The sequence below is a fragment of the Schistocerca piceifrons genome, chromosome 8, assembly GCF_021461385.2.
Source record: "Schistocerca piceifrons isolate TAMUIC-IGC-003096 chromosome 8, iqSchPice1.1, whole genome shotgun sequence".
In the NCBI taxonomy this organism is placed as follows: Eukaryota; Metazoa; Arthropoda; class Insecta; order Orthoptera; family Acrididae; genus Schistocerca; species Schistocerca piceifrons.
The window spans coordinates 134,196,971-134,211,933 of NC_060145.1; the positions used below are offsets into that span (position 1 = coordinate 134,196,971).

At 44.3% G+C, this 14,963-nt stretch overlaps 1 protein-coding gene and 1 pseudogene across 4 annotated transcripts in view; one reads left to right on the forward strand and one right to left on the reverse strand.

Moving 5' to 3' along the window:
• The window catches only part of LOC124711127 (cytospin-A), a 936,320-nt gene that overhangs the window by 406,567 nt on the left and 514,790 nt on the right, over positions 1–14,963 (forward strand). The gene's annotated exons all lie outside the window — the stretch shown is intronic.
• On the reverse strand, positions 11,651–11,768 carry LOC124712775 (annotated as a pseudogene).

The following is a 14,963-nucleotide window of genomic DNA, read 5'->3' on the forward strand; positions in this document are numbered from 1 at the left end:
GTGGGGGTCGACCGGGGCCCGAACCGCACAATAACCCTGGGCTCGGTGTGGGGCGGCGGAGGAGTGGACTGCGGTAGTCGTCGTGGGGATGTGGACTACTGCGGCTGTGGCGGGGACGGAGCCTCCACGTCGTTTCTAGGACCCCGGTTAACAAACAATACAATACAATACAATACAATACAATGATAGCGGGTGTAACTAACTATGCAATAAATCAGCTGTTCGAAATAGCGAAGGTGACGTAACATGTCTAAATTAAATTTTTTCGAGGAAAAAAGTTACGGGATGATAGCTTGAGCTTGAATCACACGCAAAAAATTTAAGCAAAGTTAAATAGAACAGCTCTTCCTTTTCGTAATTTCATTCGTTATGAGAAAAGAAAGGTGAAATTTTTGTAAGTCTTACACACTCGATTCAACGAAGTTAAATATTTTATAAACTGAATAGTGATCAGACGAATGACTGGTATTCATTAGACAAATCTAGATATTACAGTGTAATGTGTTATTTTGCGTATTTATTACAATATTAGTGCAGACAATAGTATCGCTTAATCTGCCAACACTCTTAACGATACTAATGTTACGAAAGAAATTCAAACATCATTGATACTGCCAAATCGTACTTAAAGAAGTGGGCAGCCGTAATGGCTCCGCATCAGTAAGTCGACAGAAAGAGTTAGTGTCCCAAATGTCAGAGGCATTTACTGAATTTTGACAACAGATTTTACATGGTGACTCCAGAATGTTTTCTGTGCGCTTTGGGGTGGATATGGCCGCGAATGTGAACGGTAATGCCAAAGTGGGTTAGACTGAAAAATTTTTACGTTTTGCAACACAATTATTAAATGATATCTAAAAAAGACCCACATCGCTCTTCATTTTCATTTGTCTTCTAAGAATATTCCAGATCACTTGAGAACATGCAAAATGAACATTCAAAAAATCTTGAAACTGTTAATATTTCACGCTCAAGGACTCTCGAACGCTAAAAAATACTTTTAAGTACTCATGAATCCAGTTAAGTACTTAACGATAATGCCCTGATATGAAATAAATTGCCTCCATTTATTCATTTCTATATGCGGTAGAAAGAACATTCGGAATATCTCGAAACATTCATAAATATTCGAGAACGGTAAAGAAAACTGGGCAATAATCTACAATACTCCGGAGTACTTTAGGTTATCCGACACTATTTTACAACATTCGAGAGTATTAGTTAGAATTCAAAAATACTCGTAAAATCTCTAACATTATAAATATCCAATTTTTCCCCCTAGAAATACATACTGCTGCAGGGGTGGGTTGCGGTGTTACGGCAGCACGGACGGACAAACCACAGTTATCATGCGTGTATATTGATTTTAACCATCTAAAACTTAATGTATTTCAGTATAAAAGGAAATAGCCTTCGTGTTCAAAACATTTATCGTGCAAATATGCCATAACAAAATTACCAGACTGTATGTGCATTCCCAAAGATGAACTGTCATGCTTCTTTGTCATGCAATTAAGCGTCAGCCTAATTTGACAATTGAGAACATAACCAGCTGTTTTCGATTTAAATATTAGGCTTGTAGAATCGGGACTGAAAGAAAGTTTACTATCTCTGTAGCCACTTTCTCTTGACATTCAAGTTCTAAGTAATTTTTATTCTCTCGTATACTGTTTTGTAGACTTAAATGGTAAACACTCCAGTATATCCATCTCTGCGTACCATAGGTGCACTTCATCATTCGTTGCACACAGGTTGACCGCTGTATTACAGGAGATATATTTGCAGACACGGAGTAGATTTTCGTCTGATTCCAGGTAGCATTCTTGCTGACTTAATCTGATGTTCGGTGAAGCAGTGTCCTTAATGACATTATTCAGCTCGAAGGGGTTGCGATTTCTTCTACCCTCAGTAATTTGTTGACTATCTTTAACAACGCGACCTCTTTATCCACACCTCTCCATCGTAAGCTCAGTGACCGCGGTGGCCTTTGCTGGTGAGCCTTTGCTTACGAGCTTTTAAGCCCGCCTGACATTCTTCCCGGTCGCGAGATAACACGTGTTGATCGATCGCAGGCGTGCGTGACTGCACTGCTCCTCGCGCTCACGGAAGGCTCTCGCCGAAATTACGAGCCCAGGAATAGCTTTCTGTGTAGGAGCTTGATCCTTATCGCTCTTCATTGTGCGCAGCAGAAATAAGCTGTGCAAACATTTCTGGTACACAGTCGGCGGCGCTCACCGGCAGCATTCCTGCCCTATCACCTGTGCGGTAGGGGAGAGCACGCAGGTTGGAATCTGTCACTCACTGTTGCCTGTCAGCACTTGCTACGCTTATCACTCGCTGCTCTTCTGAGCGATATCTGAAGGCGCTTAGCGCCGCGTCACAGGCACAATCTCCCTCTTGTAAAATAGCAAGGTACTTGTTCTCAGTGAAGTGGTCCTTTATCCTGTGCAGGACGGATCAGATCTGAGCCATTATAAGCTTCTTATGGGCCAAGAAACTAGTCGTATGTTGTGTCCTCCCTCCAAAACGACCCACAGTACACCCTGATCCAGAACTCTGTTCAGACGACCAGTTCCTCGGTGTTGTAGCACAGTCTCGTTTCTTGGGCCTTATTTTTGACATGGTTGCCCCACATTCGCCACCTAAGGACTACACGTATGCGGAAGCTTAATGTTATGGCCCACAAATCTTTGGGTGCAGACCGTACCACTGTTCTCCACCTTTACTGTGCTCTGGTCTTGTCCAGACTAGATTATGGTAGTCAGGTTTATGGTTAAGCGTTTCCTTCCAATCTGCAAATACTTGACCCTCTTAACCACTGCGGGCTGTGTCTGGCGGTTGGTGCCTTTCGCACTAGCCGCGTTGACAGTCTTCTCGCAGAAGCGGCTATTCCCCCTTCACACATACGACGGAACCAGCGCCTGGTTTCGTATGCAATCGCCATTCGCCAAGTCCCTGACCATCCCGTGTACGCAGTCCTTTATCAAACGAGGGGTGCCTTCCTCCTGACAACCGGCCACGGGTGGGATTTCTGGTTCGACTGCGTCTCACTTCCCTCTGTCGGGATCTCCATCTTCACTCACTACAATAAGTCCCGTGTACTTCCTATCTCCATTGGATGGTGCCTAGACTATGGATTAGGACAGGCCTGTTCCAGGGACCAAGGTCTCTATCGCCCCTACGGTTTTCCGTCGTCTTGTACGTGCCATCCTTGCAGAGTTTCAGGGTGCCACTATCTTCTACACTCATAGTTCTAAGACAATAGGTAATGTGATATACGCTTTCGCGTCTCCTACTGGCTTAGAATACCATTTATTGCCGGGATCATGTAGTTTGTTCACAGCAGAGGCTCTAGCCATCCACAGAGCCCTCCATTTCGTGTTTTAGGCGTCCCTCCACAGTGTATTAATTTGTACCGACTCAATGAGCCGCCTGCTGACTGTTGACCGATGATACTCTCGTCACCCTTTGGTCTCTGCTATCCATGACCACCTCTCCGCCCTACGCCGTACCGCCTGCTCCGTTGTCTTTCACTGGGTCCCAAGTCGTGTGGGCATCCCAGGGAATGAACTGGCTGACCTTTGGGCTAGAGAAGAAGTTACTTACTTACCACCATTCCCTTTCATGATTGCAGCTGTGGATATGCGGATCTACGTCAAATATCTTTGCTCAAAAGTGGAATGACATCTGGTGCGGTACTGCCCACGGTAATAAACTGTGCACAATCAAGGAGTCTGGCGTTCTTCCTTCCGCCCCTCTCGGAAGTAGTCCACTGTTTTATGCCGTCTACACATTGGTCGTAGCAGGCTCACCCATCGTTTCCTCTTGCGTAACGAACCGCCCACACAATGTAGTATCCCACATATTGGTGGAATGTCCCCTTCTTTTGGCCCTTTCTGCTAATTTTGGTTTTCTAAATTCCTTAATTTTAATATCAGCAGGCGATTCACTGATGGTTGAACTGGTCCTCAGTTTCCCCCGTAAAGCGGTTTTTATTTGCAGATCTAAGGTTTTGCTTTACTCTTGGGACAGGGTGGTTGTGGTTGGGGCCTCTCTTCATGTCTTCTCTGTCTGGGACCCGATGACCACTCCCTAATGGAAAGACCGCTCTTTTTTCCGCGTTTTTGGATTTGCTCTCACCTTTCATGCCATTTACTGCGTGTGTTTTAACTTTATTATTGTATAATTGGACTCCCCTGCCTGGATCTGTCCACTTTTAGTGGATCCTCTTTCCTCCGTGATTAACTTCGGAATCGCGAGAGTGATGAGCTCGCTGTTTGGCCCCATAAACACTCTCAATCAATCAGTTGTATGGTGCGTCAGAACTAATAGTAAGTATCGTCCCTGACGGTCCTGTTATCCGCAAGGTCATACTATGATTGGACCATCGTCCGCAAATGCAACGAATGAACTCGGAGAGGATTAACATCTTCCCTTTGATTTAGTAAGTGACCACTTAAGTAAAATTATGTCATCCAAGTGACTGCCATTCTCTCGAACGCTTGATGATAGCCTCTCTCACAATGGTGATTTTTTTATCAGGACCTCCCGGATTTTCCCTGGCGTATTTCCTGTTCTTCTGAAAGTTGTAACATGTTGTCTGGTCGTATTGCAATTTGAAAGTGTGCGATTAAAATGGCGACACATCACCTACTGCATCGCAACGCGGAAATGGCGGACCGTCCTGAATTTAGTGGCGTACACGCCGTCACCTTCCCACCACTGCCACTGGTTTAATAACTAATATAAAAGCGTCCCTTTCGCGTATGTCACCGTATGAAGGGCTGTAGGACTTCATATAATAATCCCTATGGCATTCATGTCGCTACTGGACAGTATCACTGAGCGTGCATCAGTTGCGACATTTTATAGCCAAAGCGAAGCTGTTCTCGTGAATTTTGTAGAACAGATATTGGAGAAAAGCTGTCAGAATATCTGCTGCAATGGTCATATATCGCCTATAGGGATTATCACAGGAAGACAACGGAGAGAAGGGTGCGTACAGTTGCATAGTCACTTTGGTCTCTCTGAACACGGAAATATGTGAGAGGAAGCACACTGAGTCACGCACTGTACTTTTCTTACGGAATACACACTGTGTTCGTATTCGATGCCCAAACTGACATAGTACAATGGAGCCAACAACAGATATCTTCCGATAAGCAACGAGGTGTCGGAAACGCACACAGTGGGCACCAAGCATGCATAAGTACGCCCGTGGCGAAGGAGATAAGTGAGAAATACATTCTTCTAACATCGTTACACCGAAATTGATTTCAGATCTGTAGTGTTGACACACTGACGTCTGTATCGAGCCAATAAACAGCCTTTAACGCTGTAGAGCCTGCGTGACGGTCGCAGTACACAAATGGTGCGCTGTATTAGTCGATCACATTATTAATGTCCTTCGGTCGGCTTGTCGTAAATTACCATGAAATGAGTAGAATAATCACATTTCCTCCCTCAATGCACCCGTCGCCGTCTTCCCATGTGGAACTGATGCTAATTCGTCCTCATCGGAGGCATCGGAAAAGCTTGCAAGTTACAATACTGATCATTTTGTTTTCCACAGCTGATTTATGTTTATTTTAATCAGGACCTATAACGTTAAAATAGGAAGACTTCATTTCAGAACTGCGTTCAAGAAGTGGTGATAGGTGGAGGAGACGGTATAATATTTGGCACTTTCAAGTTACGTGGTCATCGGTTGTTTAGTTGAGTTGACGCGTGTGTGGAATCACAGTAACTGGAAAGGGCTAAACAACCAGACCGTTTGTCCATCATATTACCAAATATTCTAACTTAAAGAACCTTGTCTGTCGAAGTGACAGATTCCGCGGTCACTGGATAAAGTTAAGACTGCAGGACACAAAGAACGTTGTTCGGTGATAACATGTACTAACAACCGTGCGAGTCCATGTTACAGGCTTACATATCATCGGAAATTTTTGGTACAGTGGTCCAGATATCACGGGCGTTATCTGCGCAATCAAACAGGTTCGTGCGCGTTATAATGGTAGGAATGGCTGTACAACGAAATGCCTTAAGTCATCCAGTGTATATCCCGCCACGATAATTAGCAACTGGCATCAATGCTGAAACTTCTCCTTTGCATGTAAAGAATGGCTGCTGGTAAAACTTTTACGTTACGCGATTTTGAAACTTCAGAGTGAAACTGAACGTACTGAGACTGTTTCCTCTTTACTTATTCTGATCGTTTCTAAACTGACACACGATATTTTAGCGCAACGCAATCTGACTTTTAATAATACCTACAAAAGAACAGCCCTGTCTAACAGTAATCTATACCTTTCTGAATCACTTACCTCAAAAAAATTTTCGTCACTCTAACTACTGCAATACAGCGAGCGCCAATACTGCCAGCTAAATAAAAGATTTCCTTTTTCTGACGGACGCACTTCCAGATCGTCCGCTCATATTAACATCTCAGAATTCTGGCACGTCTCTCCCCACATCCACCACTGCTGGCGGCTCACCTCCAACTACCCAACGCTACGGGCTGTTCACATCCAACAGCCCAACAATACACTAACGAAAAACTTCAGTGTCCAACCAGCGACAAACTGCGCACAGCACGGTCAGCGATTTTAATACAGAGCCCTACGTGGCGTTACCATCATAAAAACCTAAACAGCCTACTTACAATGCTTATAGAAGTTCTCAGACGCGTATCCATAAAGTTTGCGAACGGGAAGGAGTGCTCTCCAATCATGCATGTGTATTTATCGCTGTCTGTTGGTGACACTGCAGATTGCACTTAATGTTGTTTCCGTATAAAATGGATTTTTACGAATCCAGATAATTAATTTCTGTTGATTAGTGTCAGGCTTTGTTAAAGTGAACCATAGGTACACTGTTTTTTACGAACGTGTTCACACAGTTCTTTTCCATTCGGCATCCTAAAACCAAGTGGGGGCGTGGCGCATTCTGTGGAACGTGAAACGTTTGTGACACACGCCTAAACATGTATCCACTTGTTACGGTAACGGAGCGCCCAGTGATCGCGAACATAATAGTTAAGCGGCGTTGCATTCTGTTGGATGTCATGTTTCAGTATTTGACGGCTAAGCTAAACGTTAACTGTTGGTGTGAGTGGTTACTGTGAGAGAGTGTGCTGTGCAAAGCTGTTTTTCAGCTGGTGCGAATGAGAGGTTGGGGGAGAGGAAGGGATGTACATAGAGGAGAAAGACTTTGCTTAGCCTGGAGAAACTCCGTCGGTTCGGGGCCCTTTTTTATTAAAAAAAGCATCCAATAATTTTGTCTGACTGGAATTCATTCCACGACAAATGTATTTAAGAATCCAGATGTAAAAAGCTTGTTAAGTGACAAAAGAAATATGCATGGGAGGCGGTGTCGTTTACGTCAGAAAAAATTACAGGTTTCTATTACAATCCTCCAATGTTCTTAGCATACATGAGTGAGGGCGTAGCAGTTCGACACTGAACATACATTTCAGGAAGCAGAGTCCTGTTAACAAAACGTTGTAAAGTGTCGTAATGTTAATTTCAAACCTATGTGATACGCTCTCCTCAAGCTGCACGAAACTGAGCAGGGGCACTACGTTGAAGAGAAAGTCTCGTTAGCTCGTATATAATTGGCGATGGTACGTCGAGGAGGAAAGGGCAACGGTGACCCTTACATACCTTTTGTCGAATGTCGTCGCATGAGTAACGGCAGCTCTGAAAATTGTCAACCTTCGCGGATAAAATAACGAGGGAGACTGTGCTGTAGATTCACAAGAATCAACTTCCGCTTTTGCGACTTCAAGAAACATCTGAGTGCGCGTTGCCTAAACGACGGAACTCAGTAATTTTCGGGAAGACGTAATTCGCCGACGTACGTGAATTGAAGAGCCAAAGAAACTGGTACACCTACCTAATATCGTCTAGGGCCCCCGCTAGGACGCAGAAGTGCCGCAAACACGACGTGGCATGGACTCCACTGATGTATGAAGTAGTGCAGGAGGGAACTGACGCCGTGAATCAAGCAGGACTGTCCATGAATACGTAAGAGTACGAGGGGGTGCAGATCCCTTCTGAACAGCGCGTTGCAAGGCATCCCAGATATGCTCAATATTGTTCATGTCTGGGCAGTCTTGTGGCCAGTGGAAGTGATTAAACCCAGGAGAGTATACCTGGAGCCACTCTGTAGAAATTCTGAAGATGTGAGGTGTCGCACTGTCCTGCTGGAATTGCCCAAGTCTGTCGGAATGCACTATAAACATGAATGGATGCAAGTGATCAGACAGAATGCTTACGTACGTGTCACTTGTCAGTCGTATCTAGGCGTATCAAGGGTCCCGTATCACTCCAACTACATGTGCCCCTTGCCATTACAGAGCCCACACCAGCAGGAACAGTCCCCTGCTGACATGCTGGGTCTATGGATTCATGAGGTTGTCTCCATACCCGTACAGTTCCATCCGCTCGATACAATTTGAAACTAGACCCATCCGACCAGGAACATTTTGCCAGTGATAAACAGTCCAATGTCGGTTTTGACGGGTCCAGGCGAGGCGTAAAGCTTTGTGTCGTGCAGTCAAGGATGCACGAGTGGGTCTTCGGCTCAGAAAGCCCAAATCGATGATGTTTCGTTGAATGGATCGCACGCTGTGACTTGATAGCCCAGCATTGAAATCTGGATCAATTTGCGGAAGGGTTGCACTTCTGGCACGCCAAACGATTCTCTTCAGCTGTCTTTGGTCTCTTTCTTGCAGGACCTTTTTCCGTCCGTAGCAATGTCCGAGATTTGGTGTTTTTAATGGATTCCTGATATTCACTGCACAATCATGAAACGGTCGTACGGAAAAATCCCCGATTCATCGCTACGTCGGAGATGCTGTGTCCCATCGCTCTTGCGCCGTCTATAACACTACGTTCAGACTCGCTTAAATCTTGGTAATCTGCCATTGTAGCAGCAGTAGCCGATCTAACAACTGCGCCAGACACCTGTTTTCTTATAGGCGTTCCCGACAGCAGCGCCGTTTCCAACCTGTTAACATCTCTGTATTTGAATACGCATGCGTATGCCAGTTTCTTAGGCACTTCAGCGTATTTTGACTGTTACACGTGGAAAGAATATCCTACCCAGAAGTAGCTTCTTATGTAACCACGAGATAATAAATTGTTTTTCAGAGGAAAAGCCGTCCTTTGAGTGATATTGCGAATGGTAGGGTTTCGATGAAAAACGTTCTATGGAAGAAGAATTCTGCGTAATAAGAATAATATCGTTCCCTGGAAATGCTGTTTATTGGAGCAAGTACCTGACTTTGTTAGGTCGACGAAACATGGGTAAATACTTGCCATTGCAGACTGACTGCCAGGATTGATGACACGGCACGAGAATCAGTGGAAGGCTCATTGGAAAAGGCAGTTCGCTCATTTTTCTTATATGCCGGGATAATGTTAAATGTAAGCATGCAGATGTACATGCATTGTGTTGTACAGGCGCCGGATGTCAGTTTGTCGGGTGGAGTTCCATGCAATTTGCACTTGATCGATCAATACAAGGACGGTTAATAATGTCTGTCTGATGACGCTGTCGTTGTCGTTCGATGATGTCCCATACGTGCTCTGTTGGATACAGATCTGGTGATTGAGCGGCCAAAGCATCATGCTGACACTCTGTAGAGTTTGCTGGGTTACAACAGCGGTATGTGGGCAAGCGGTATCTTGTTGGAAAACATCCGCTGGAATGCCGTTTAGGTATGGCTGCACAACAGATCGAATCAGCACATTGACATACAGATTTGCAGTCAAGGTGCGTGGGGTAACCGCGAGAGTGCTCCTCGCATCCCGGACGAGAGCTCTAGATGGGGGTCCAGTGTGTCTACCACACAGACAGATTGACTGAAGGCCCTGAACTGGCCTCTTCCTAACTGGCGCCGAGGCAGAACCAGCTTTCATCAGAAAACACAACAGACGTCGACCCTGCCCTCCAGTGAGGTCTCGCTTGACACCATTGAAGTCGCAGATGGCGGTGATTTGGGGCCGGTGGAATTCTCGCTACAGAGCGTCTATCTCGAAGCTGTCAGTGAAATAACCAATTTGGAATTGTGGTGACATCTGCTTCCCTCACGGTAGTACCACGTGACCGTCTGGAGCCTGGTCGTCTCGGGACCTTACATTACCTGACATTCTGGTGACCACCGCTGCCGGTACTCACGTGCAGTTGCTACGTTTCTGCCAAATTTTTCTGCAGTATCTCAGAGGGAACATCCATCTTCCAGTAGCCTATTACACGACCCCGTTCAAACTCAGTGAGGTGTTAATAATGGCGCCTTTGATGCTTTAAAGGCATTTTTGACTAACATCGAGGGACCACGTTCAATCTCAGAGGTAACTGACGCTGACAACCGTTACAGAGTATATTTAAAGAAAACTTGATTTGCATCCTCATAGTGGGTTACTAGCGCCACTCTTTTACCATTGGCGCGAAAATTTGAATAGACTTGTTTCAGAAGTAGAAACACGCCACCAACTTTCGTTTATGTCGCAGAACTTGGTGGCGTTTGCAATTTTTTTTTCCGTTCGTGTAGTAATTGGATACTCCTGTGAAGTGCACAAGGAGAGTTAGGATCGATTTAATGCCTCCATCATTTTAAAGTCACAGCGTTTGGCCAGTCTCAAATAATTGAATCGTCCACGGGGCATTACACACTAATCCTCCTTTCTTTCCCATAAGTGACGTCTTTAAGTGAAGACGGTTTACCACAAATGAGGACGTCGTTAAATAGTGCCGCTTCCACTGGAGTAAAAAACTTGCCTCGCTCTAAAGCATAAATGGATGACCATAGCAGCTTGTTTGTTCTCAAGAAGTGTGAAGTAACAAAACTTGGGGGCAATCTGCGTAGTGTCCAGAATTCTCAGTCGACGATACAGTAAAGGCATGGGGAACACACGTTGCCTCAAAGGCGCTTCTGCCTTGTGTCATTGGGAGAGGTCTGTTTATCGGGTGATAACACGATGTCGGTAATTACCCACTCGACGCTCGCGAGAAATAAGGTCTCGTTAACTGATTTCCCCGGCGGTGACGAAGATACCGCGGCGTTGCTTTCATACATAGCGTGAAGGAGTCAACTCATCGGCTCACGGCGCCATGAACGTAATTTTTACTTACAGTTTATAACGATCCTCCAGAACGAAGTTTCGCTTCGCGTTTGTGTGTGCTACAGAGGTGTTCACAGTTCAAAATTTAACGGAAAACAGAGTGAATGTAAAGAACTCAGAGTACAGAAATTTAACATGCTCTTAGACTTCCGTATCTCAGACTGAAGCAGTTAATACTCTACAGACTGCACATCTCCGTAGAGGCTAGGGAACTGGTCTTATCGAATGGTTTACATAAATCATAGTGACAGGAAAGGCATCTGAATGTTGCTTCCTCCAAACGCTATTATACCAAGTCAAATGACGCAGTTGTTAAGGGTACTGCCTTGTAACTGGGAAGGAACAGGCAGTTTTGATTTCGCTATTCTGTGGTTTACTTGAAGAATCACTGGATGCGGATATGGAGGGGCATGTGGTCAGAACACCGCTCACCCGGATGTGTCAGTTTCCGAGACGGGAGCCGGTACTTCTTAATCAAGTAGCTCCTCGGTTCGCCTCACAAGGGTTCAGTGCACCCTGTTTGCCAACAGCGCTCGGCAAACCGGATGGTCACCCATCCAAGTGCTAGCCCAGCCCGACAGCGCTTAACTTCTGCGATCTGACGGGAACTGGTATTACCACAGCGGCAAGGCCGTTGGCATTCTACTGAGACAACTTAGTAAAATCTGCAGATCTTGCTTCAAATGGCTCTAAGCACTATGGGGTTTAACATTTGAGGTCATCAGTCCCCTAGACTTAGAACTACTTAAACGTAACTAACCTAAGGACATCACACACAGCCATGCCCGAGGTAGGATACGAACCTGGGAACGTAGCTGCTGCGCTGTTCCGGACTGAAGCGCCTAGAACCGCTCGGTCACAGCGGCCGACTGTGTTCTTGGAGTACGGCTTGATAATTCCGTTGGTGTCAGACCAGTAATACACGGATTTGCATGCAACTGCAAGGGGAGTAAGAGCGTGTTTCGAACATTTTCGTGATACAATAGTATGGCTTTAGACATTTATAATGCAGATTATATTTCTGCTTTCAGTGCATATATTACAATAACTTGAATGATAGACCCTTTTGTAGATCGTTTTTCGTATGAATTACGCCAAAAGTGGAGAACATGAGTAATTTCGTGATTTTTGTTACAGTCTGTAAACTTCGTAATGAGCTCAGGCGCCCTAGGTCGGCTCGCTAGGTGTCGTTAGAAGTCAAATATACTTCGTGCCCTTGCTCACTGCTCCCAGTGCTTCCTCTCTACGGTGGATGGTATGAATGGTATTAGTCTCGAGCTATGCGCCACAGAAAGTGTTGCCAGTACTGTACGATGTGACGGAAACCGATTCATTAGCACTACCCATCGCTATCCAGGGGTCTGTGTGCTCCTAAACATCTACCCGCAAGCCAAGGAGCTGCGCTTGCAGAAACGTTTACAGACTATACGTCTTAGCTCAAAATGTAGCAGTAATCTCATTTTCATAGTTTTTACGAATATTGTGACGAGTAAAATTAAATAAAATGGTAGTGGTAAACGATACTGCCTCGTATATGATGTAGGCTGGGAAAGCAATATGTAGCTGAAACAGTAAGTATAAATTAAACCATATATTCACTTTTTTTCTAGTGAAGATGTCTTGAAAGTTCCAGCCCGCATCTAGACACCTACCGCCAGATTCATCTTTGCGACCACAACACTTTTATCCAAATGTGGTACCTGGATAAATTCTGCCACTTTTGCTGTGATTATTTTGATCAAATCAAGTGGGTAAAAGACGGCAAATTACCGCAAAGTTATTGAAGTTAGCATGTATTTTCTTGATTCTATTAAAAAGGGTTATGCTATTCAGTATAGTTTTCGTCCAGTTGTTTTCATTGTAATTATTGCAATTGCTGAATCAACTGACTTTATTCGGTTTTATGTCGTATAAACTTTCGGAGGCATTGATGCGGCTTTCATTAAAGACAGTCCGTTGGCATTCAAGGAAACGGATTTTAGGAAAAACATGATTTACATCAAATGAAATATTGCATATTTCCCTCCGGTAATAATGATACTTCCTCAGGTCAACCACGAGTAGAGCCCTTCACAACTTTTGAAGAGGTTAAGAAATATTTGGCATCATCTTACGAAGAAGTGGAAGTTGAAGGAAAATATAATCTTACCATATAACCAGATCAAATCCGGATTTTCAGTTTATAGAGTTCATAAAATTTATATTTATTGGAGAAAATGCAAAAAAACTTCTAGGTTGGCCTCACCTCATTCGAAATTTCTTCACTTAAGTATACACGTGACATTTTATATGTACAAACTTGTTCTCTCAGATAAACGCATGAGCCCAAGTTAATAAAACTTGGAGAAGTTCGTTGTTGTGTACTGTTTTATAAGAAAATAGATAAAAATATAGAATTAAATTTTGATTCCTCCCATTCTTCTTTTTGGTGCCTCATTGTGCATGTTTAGTGATACTGCACGAATGCATGTACGTTTTACGATCTGGTAGTGCATGAAAATCCGGCCCCTGCTGAAGATAACTTTGAAGGCTCAGAGTCATTCTGTTCGCTCGAAGAGCGTTAACGTGACTTTCTCCAGTGGCGCTGGTTAGTGTACTTGAGAAGTGCAAAGTTGCAGCATACCTCACATAGCGCGTTAAGTGGTAAGAAGGTGTGTCGGCCGAGCCACAGGTGGGGGGCGAACGAAGGGCGTATTACCTCTTACGGGATCATGCGTAGTACTGCACTTTGTGTTCAAAACAACCTCCCGACTGAAGGCACTTTCCTTTACTTGGCCGTGGCATAGCGCGTAATTTGGTCATGCTGTACACCGTAAACAGTAGCTGATACCGCAAGCATTTCTCTGTCGACATGCCTTTCGCAATTTTTTTAGTTCTGAACAAGCGCTGCTGGTTTCACACTCGGCTGTGTGCATTTAGGCGTATTCGTCATCCTTTCCTCCGAATCGCCTGCATCGACCATAGTACGTGACGTTTTCTTATAAGTTACTAGTCGCAGATTTTTACGTCTTTCATTCCTATTCTGACGGACACTAAAAACTCCAGGGTGTGAACCCACATTAATTAAAGGTATTCTTTTGTACAGACCGGTTACGTCGCAAATTTGTGAGCCTTCTCTACCTCCTTTCCATTTCCTTGTGCTTCAAACCTTTCACATTTTTTATGTTCGTATTCATGGATACGCTAGTGCTTTTTTTCTTTTTTTGCGCGCGCGCTATTCTTTTTGTATTGTGTTAAGCGATTATATTCTTCAGAACTGTTGTCAGTCGATTTTGAATTAGTGAAACATTAGTTTCATTTTTATTCTTTCCTCGTTAATTACTTGCCTGGCCTTTATCATTTACGTTTTTTCTGAACTATTTTTAAACGTCTTTATTATGATGGCCACCTACCCACTTACTCCATTAAGCGAACGATGTTCTTATTCATGGTGGTGGAGAACTGGTAAGAAGCCGGCCGTTGTGGCCGAGTGGTTCTATGCGCTTCAGTCCGGAACCGCGCTGCTGCTACGGTCGCAGGTTCGAATCCTGCCTCGGGCATGGATGTGTGTGATCTTAGGTTAGTTAGGTTTAAGTAGTTCTACGTCTAGGGGACTGATGACCTTCGATGTTAACTCGCATAGTGCTTAGAGCCATTTGAACTAGCGAGAACGAAATGCAGTTTTCCTATTAATTTTTCTGCGCTGCCATTAGAAGTAGTCAGTTCAGTACTATTAAAGGAAACGTAGTAGAATATTGATAGGAGCTTTCGCCAATCGAAGGTTTACATTCTGTCGTTATCGTATATGTCCTTAGAGGTCAGCCATAAATAAGGCGTGCATCATAAACAGTTAAA